The sequence below is a fragment of the Pezoporus flaviventris genome, unplaced genomic scaffold (genome assembly GCF_033815535.1).
Source record: "Pezoporus flaviventris isolate CSIRO_AGI_PZ_B2104156 unplaced genomic scaffold, CSIRO_AGI_Pfla_v1 ptg000061l, whole genome shotgun sequence".
Lineage (NCBI taxonomy): Eukaryota > Metazoa > Chordata > Aves > Psittaciformes > Psittacidae > Pezoporus > Pezoporus flaviventris.
This window is the reverse complement of record NW_026892609.1, coordinates 447,501-455,000: the sequence shown is the minus strand read 5'-3', so window position 1 is coordinate 455,000 and position 7,500 is coordinate 447,501.

The window sequence follows — 7,500 nt, the reverse complement described above, 5'->3', positions numbered from 1 at the left end:
GAGCCCTCGCTCAAACTTCACCGACCGGGCGGGGAGAAAAATCGACCTGGGGATCGAGTCCCGCCACGGTCTTCTTCCAGCGTTCGAGTGCCGGCCTCCGCCGCCGGTTTTTTTTGCCCTCACCCCGCGGGAGGGACGAACGAGCCACCTCGGGAAGCGCCGCTCGCTAGCGCTGCTGCGGAGACGAGCCACTACTCGCTCCCATAAAACGGATAGAAACGACTCCTCCCGCGCCGCCACGCAACACCAGAATCTAGGCTCACCCAAGTGGCGAGCAACCGACGAGTAATATTACGAGGATGCAAATGAAGGCATAAAGAGAGGGCCACCCACTCCGCCGGCTCCGGAAGCGGCGCGCCTGACAAGTCCGTTGCAGCACCTCGGAAACGCCAGTGTCTGAAAAGAGGCGAAAATCACCCCAGCGGCGGCGCGAGTTACTCGCCAGATACTCGCGAGGTACTCTCGAGGTACGCCCGAGGTACTCTCGAGGTACGTGAGAGGTACGCGAGAAGTACGCGAGAGGTACGCGAGTACGCGAGAGGTACGCGCGAGGTACGCCCGAGGTACTCGCCAGGTACGCGAGAGGTACGGGCGAGGTACTCCCGAGGTACGCCCGAGGTACGCGCGAAGTAAGTAGGCGAGAGGTACGCCCGAGGTACGCCCGAGGTACGCCCGAGGTACTCCCGAGGTATGCGCGAGGTACGCCCGAGGTACGCCCCAGGTACACGCGAAGTAGGCGCGGGGTACTCCCGAGGTACGCCCGAGGTACTCCCGAGGTACCCGCGACGTACGCGCGAAGTAGGCGAGAGGTACGCGCGAGGTACTCCCGAGGTGCGCCCAAGGTACGCGCGAGGTATTCCCGAGGTACGCCCGAGGTACGCGCGAAGTAGGCGAGAGGTACTCGCGAGGTGCTCGCGAGGTGCTCCCGATGTACTCCCGAGGTGCGCGTGAGGTACTCGGCTCTCCCGTTACCGGCGGTGGCAGCACTGGGCGAGCCGCAGCCGCTGGGTCTGTCGAGGTACCGCCGCCCCCTGTCGCGCCCCGTCCCGTCCCCGGGCCCCGCTCCGCTCGGGGCCGGCCGGCGGACGCCGCCGCCGCCACACGCGGGTGCCCCGTGCAGAGCGGAGCAGCGGGGCCGCGGCCGCTCTCCCCCCACTCCGCAGCCGCCCGGCAGCCGCCACCCCCGAGCTCCTGATCTGAGTCACCTCGTTGATGTCCTTTACAGGACGTAATAGCTACTTCTTCAGGTAGCTGAACAGCTTCCAGTAATTGTAGAATTTCTGTAGCATGTTTAATCTGTTTCCTTTGCGTGTTCAAAAGTCCTCCTTTCTTCCAGGGATCAGCATGTGCATGTACCACACCAAATGCGTATTTAGGATCAGTCCAAATATTCTTCCTTTTCTCTTTAGCCAGTTCCAGGGCTCTCGTTAACGCTATTATTTCTGCCTTCTGGGCAGAGATATTCGCAGGTAAAGGTTTAGCTTCTATTACCTGTGAAGTGGTGGTAATGGCATATCCTGCCTTTCCTTTACCATTTCTCATGAAGCTACTACCATCAGTAAACCGAGAATCAGCATCTTCCAGAAGTTTTTCTTTTAAGTCAGGTTCTTTCCAGTGTGCCAAAATGCACCCAAAGGACTCTTTCTCAAGATCTCTTCACTCTGCTGATTTTCCATCCTCGGTCTCACACACGCAGACGCAGACAGACACACGAACGGGATCCCACAGACACATTGTTACATTAATTGCAACAATGTATTCTAGTTCAGAGTTCCATTTTTAGGCCATTTTCCCTGATCTTCCAAAGTATACAATGTTTCTACATTCTGCTGATTTTCCATCCTCGGTCTCAGGCACACAGACACAGACAGACACAGGAACGGGATCCCGCAGACAAACTGTTACATTAATTGCAACAAGGTATTCTAGTCCGGTCCTTCTTTCCAGTGCGCCAAAATGCACCCGAAGGACTCTTTGTCAAGATCTTTTCACTCTGCTGATTTTCCATCCTCGGTCTCACACACGCAGACGCAGACAGACGCAGGAACGGGATCCTACAGACAAACTGTTACATTAATTGCAACAATTTATTCTAGTTCAGAGCTCCATTTGTAGGCCATTTTCCCTGATCTTCCAAAGTATACAATGTTTCTTCACTCTGCTGATTTTCCATCCTCGGTCTCAGGCACACAGACACAGACAGACACAGGAACGGGATCCCGCAGACAAACTGTTACATTAATTGCAACAAGGTATTCTAGTCCGGTCCTTCTTTCCAGTGCGCCAAAATGCACCCGAAGGACTCTTTGTCAAGATCTTTTCACTCTGCTGATTTTCCATCCTCGGTCTCACACACGCAGACGCAGACAGACGCAGGAACGGGATCCTACAGACAAACTGTTACATTAATTGCAACAATTTATTCTAGTTCAGAGCTCCATTTTTAGGCCATTTTCCCTGATCTTCCAAAGTATACAATGTTTCTTCACTCTGCTGATTTTCCATCATCTGTCTCAGGCACACAGACACAGACAGACACAGCAACGGGATCCCGCAGACAAACTGCTACATTAATTGCAACAATGTATTCTAGTTCAGAGTTCCATTTTCCCTGATCTTCCAAAGTATACAATATTTCTCCACTCTGCTGATTTTCCATCCTCGGTCTCACACACGCAGACGCAGACAGACGCAGGAACGGGATCCCACAGACAAACTGTTACATTAATTGCAACAATTTATTCTAGTTCAGAGCTCCATTTTTAGGCCATTTTCCCTGATCTTCCAAAGTATACAATGTTTCTCCACTCTGCTGATTTTCCATCATCGGTCTCAGGCACACAGACGCAGACAGACGCAGGAACGGGATCCCACAGACAAACTGTTACATTAATTGCAACAAGGTATTCTAGTTCAGAGCTCCATTTTTAGGCCATTTTCCCTGATCTTCCAAAGTGTACAATGTTTCTTCATTCTGCTGATTTTCCATCCTCGGTCTCAGGCACACAGACACAGACAGGCACAGGAACGGGATCCCGCAGACAAACTGTTACATTAATTGCAACAAGGTATTCTAGTCCGGTCCTTCTTTCCAGTGTGCCAAAATGCACCCGAAGGACTCTTTGTCAAGATCTCTTCACTCTGCTGATTTTCCATCCTCGGTCTCACACACGCAGACGCAGACAGACGCAGGAACGGGATCCCACAGACAAACTGTTACATTAATTGCAACAATTTATTCTAGTTCAGAGCTCCATTTTTAGGCCATTTTCCCTGATCTTCCAAAGTATACAATGTTTCTTCACTCTGCTGATTTTCCATCATCTGTCTCAGGCACACAGACACAGACAGACACAGGAACGGGATCCCGCAGACAAACTGTTACATTAATTGCAACAAGGTATTCTAGTCCGGTCCTTCTTTCCAGTGTGCCAAAATGCACCCGAAGGACTCTTTGTCAAGATCTCTTCACTCTGCTGATTTTCCATCCTCGGTCTCACACACGCAGACGCAGACAGACGCAGGAACGGGATCCCAGAGACAAACGGTTACATTAATTGCAACAATGTATTCTAATTCAGAGCTCCATTTTTAGGCCATTTTCCCTGATCTTCCAAAGTATACAATGTTTCTTCACTCTGCTGATTTTCCATCCTCGGTCTCAGGCACACAGACACAGACAGACGCAGGAACGGGATCCCGCAGACAAACTGTTACATTAATTGCAACAAGGTATTCCAGTCCGGTCCTTCTTTCCAGTGTGCCAAAATGCACCCGAAGGACTCTTTCTCAAGATCTCTTCACTCTGCTGATTTTCCATCCTCGGTCTCACACACAGAGACACACGAACGGGATCCCACATTAAAATCCAAAACCTTTCCTACAAGACGCCCACTGCGTCTCCCAGGACGCAAACCACTCCGGGGACACACTTGCCAACAAAGTTTTCAAGCTGACAAGCAGGTATTCTTGATTGCGGCGCCGGGAGATACGGGCTCCTCGTAACGTGTGTCTCTCAATTGCCACACAAGCCGTCCTTTTCTAGCCACTGGGCATACATACCTATTCACGAGGCTACGTATGGGTGACATAATTTTCCAGGAGGTTCCCCGCCTGCGTGCAGAATTGTGGTGGTGGTGGTGGTCTCTGAGGATCGTTTACTTCTTCCAACGATCTTCATCACTTCTTTCAGCCTTTGAAGCACGCGCAGTAGATGCTCACATCAGTTTAATTGGCTCGTTAGCACCAGAGAGAGACATAATAATCCTCCTATCCTCCTACTTATCAGGTAGTTGAACTGTAGCCCACCCTGGACACCTGCGGTTCCCAGATACTCCTTATCCCCGTGTCCTGTTCTTCTAAACTTTTACTTACAACTATGTCAACTGCAACGATTTCTCTTGTGAGAATTCTGTTCTCTAAGCTGTAGTCTATTTTTTTTCTCTCTGCGTCATGCACCTCAGTGATTTTCCGTTGCTGCTGTTACAAAGCCATCAAACTTAACATGACCCGAAACTGATTCTAAAGGTTTCTGTATTCCATCGTGGGATTTTGCGCCCCCTTGTCTCAGGACCGGGCGGGCAGAGGCGGCGGCCCAGGTCCCGGCGCTCGCCAGACTTTTTTGTTCCGTGGGGGCTTGGGGATTTCGTTGTTTCTTTGGTTTCGCGTGTCCGTCTGCCGACACACAGCCCACCACCCCCTCCCGCCGCGAAAAACACGTCTCTGGCTGGCGGGGGACGGGACGGGACGGGACGGGACGGGACGGGACGGACGGACACTGGCACTGCACCAGCTACTGAGAAAATAGGCTGCGACTGCTGAACCCAGGACGCGCTGAAATACAGCAGCCGAGGCACCCGGGGGTTCTGCAGATGCCGGGGCGCCCACCACCTCCTCCCCCCACCCCGCTCCGAGGCGCCTCCCCCAGCCTCCTCCCTCCGCAACGGGCTGGGAAGAGATTGCAAAGACGTTCTTCTGGTTGTGGTTTTGGGGAAATGTGTCTGAAACTTCGGAGAAGAGATGAAGATAGCGTGGTTGAGGGTAGAAGGGAGGATTATGTTGCTCTTGGTGACCATCCAAACAGGGTACCCCACTAGTGATGTTCTCGTGTGTGAGGACGGAGGCACGGACCCAGACTTAGAGTGCAAGCTGGATCATCGTTTATTGAACAGATGACACGATATTTATATGCTTCCAAGCAATTAGCCAAGCACTTCTGTGTTTGCCTTGCGATTACATCAGGTGAAAGGTCTACCAGATTTTCCTATCGACATCCTTTCCGGTTCCGCCGTCCTTGTTCCTTGCCAGTTCCAACATCTTCCAAATACCAGTCAGGGACAGGTCACTCTTAATTACCTACTCTAGTTCCCGTGGTCACTCTAATTGCCAGTCTTTGATACATTCCAACACCACCACCCCCCCCCCCCACACCCCCCCCACACACACCCCCAGTTTCTCTTGTTTAGGTAAGGAGGAGGATGTGCTGCAGAGCAGGGCTTGCCTCTGCAGCACGGGAGTGAGAGGACAAGGCAGGTCCCTCGTTCCGGGGCTGGCTGCAGGGTGTGATCGTGGGTGTGCAGCCAGGGGTGCCCAGCGGTGTCCTGGCGAGCAGGGTCCCTGCAGTCCAGGGGCCGTGTGCCGGGGCAGGGACTCCTCCACCTGCCAGGGTCGGTCAGCGCTCAGCCTGCCTGGGAGCTCCCCAAGGTGCTCGAGGAAGCTGAGGGGGAAGCAAGAACCCCTGGCCGGCAAGGAAAAGCCGCCTTGCCTCTAGGACTACCGAGAGGGAGCAGAGTCGGGCAGAGAGCAGGAGCTCCCGGCAGGGACAGCTCCAAGAAACAGAGACACGGGCCACCCCGTCCCCACTACCGGGCCCTAGGCAAGCCCAAGCGAGAGACAGACGCCGGCCGCTAAGGCATCTCTGCGCCGGGACGTACCGAGACAGAAACGCAGTCGGTAACAGAAACTGTCCGCGCTCAAGTAAATGCTCAGATTACCGCAGGGGCGGTGGCCGGGAGGACCGAACATCGCGTTCCCCTTACAAGCTCCCGCGCTCGAGCGTGGGATACACTGTAACACACTAGCCGACGCACCTGCGGGTCTGCCGATGCCGCGCTGCACCGCGCCGCGCCGCGCCGCCCCGCCCCGCCCGCTCTTCGCGGAGCAACCCCCCCCCGCCCCCCGCCCCCGCCCCCCCGCCTCCTCCCCCCCCCCCCGTGAGATCTATAGGAACGGATCGTGTCAGCGACTTAGGAGTCCTCGTCATCGTTGCGCTTTGGGTGGAATCCGAAATCCTTGAAATCGTCGCCTCGTGTGTAGAACGTAGAAGAAGGATTAGATTTTCCTGTCAGTACAACGATGAAAAAGAAGAAACAAAGGAATAATCCTTCTTAATCAAAACGCTTTGTTACTTTAAGGGGTACTTCGTTTAACTACTTGAATGTCTAAAACGTTTTGCTAATTAAAGGGGTACTTTGTTTAAGCGCTTGAATGCCTTAAGGGGGTTAGGTAATCGAGAGATCCATCCTGTCACAGGATGAGGTGAAACTTGTGTATTAACTGTTATAAGAAATGGAATTTAGGGGGACTAAGATGGTGGTTAAGCTTGTGATAGACATCCCCCGTTACTGCATTACCAAGGAATTCAATAACTCTTTTAAGAAGTTTCTTCACCCGAAGACAAGACCCCAGCAACAGGAGGAGAACAATGAAAAGGACCCACGTCGATATTCGGGTGAAGGAGACGACAGGATTGGCTGAAACCCAAGACCGAGGAGTATAAGAGACTGTACCCCAGAAATGTCGGTGTGCGTCTTGGGAGGAGCGGAGACCCCCCGGCGTACCCAGCGCTGCTTGCTTATTGCCTCTCGGTATTAATCAATTGTAATTAAAAATTAATTAAATCAGATCATGGTCAAGGCGAAATTTTTATAACACCACCCCCCCCCCCCAGCGGCGCATACATAACAGACGCAGAGAGAGAGAGAGCGCGAGCCCAGTGCACGCCCCTCCCCTCCTCCCCTCCCGCTGCCCCTCCCCCTCCCCCTCCCTTCGCGCTGCCGTTCCGGACCCGCCGCGCCTTGGGTGCGGCCCCGGTCCCCAGACAGCGGCACCGCCCAGGAGCAGGTGGGCGGAGGGAGGGGCAGCGTTCGGCAGCCTGACGCCCTGCGACTGCGCCCTCGCCCCCCCCTTCGCCCCCCCCCGACCCCCCTCCGGCTCGCCAAGCGGGTCCCCGTCAGCGAAGAAAACACGGGCTGCTCCCGCCGGGCGGGCAGTCTCGCGCTCAGTTCGCCGGGGGCCGGTAAGGAGGCAGGCAGGCAGGCAGGCAGGCAGGCAGGCAGGCAGGCAGGCAGGCGAGGGAGCGAGCAAGAAAGCAAACAAGCAAGCAAGCAAGCAGGAGACAGTGGTCGGTGAGCAGGCGGGGAGCCTAGCGCACGCAGAGGTGGGCTGGGTGTGTGTGTGGGGGGGGGGGGTGTGTGTGTGCGCGCGTGTGCGCGTGTGTGT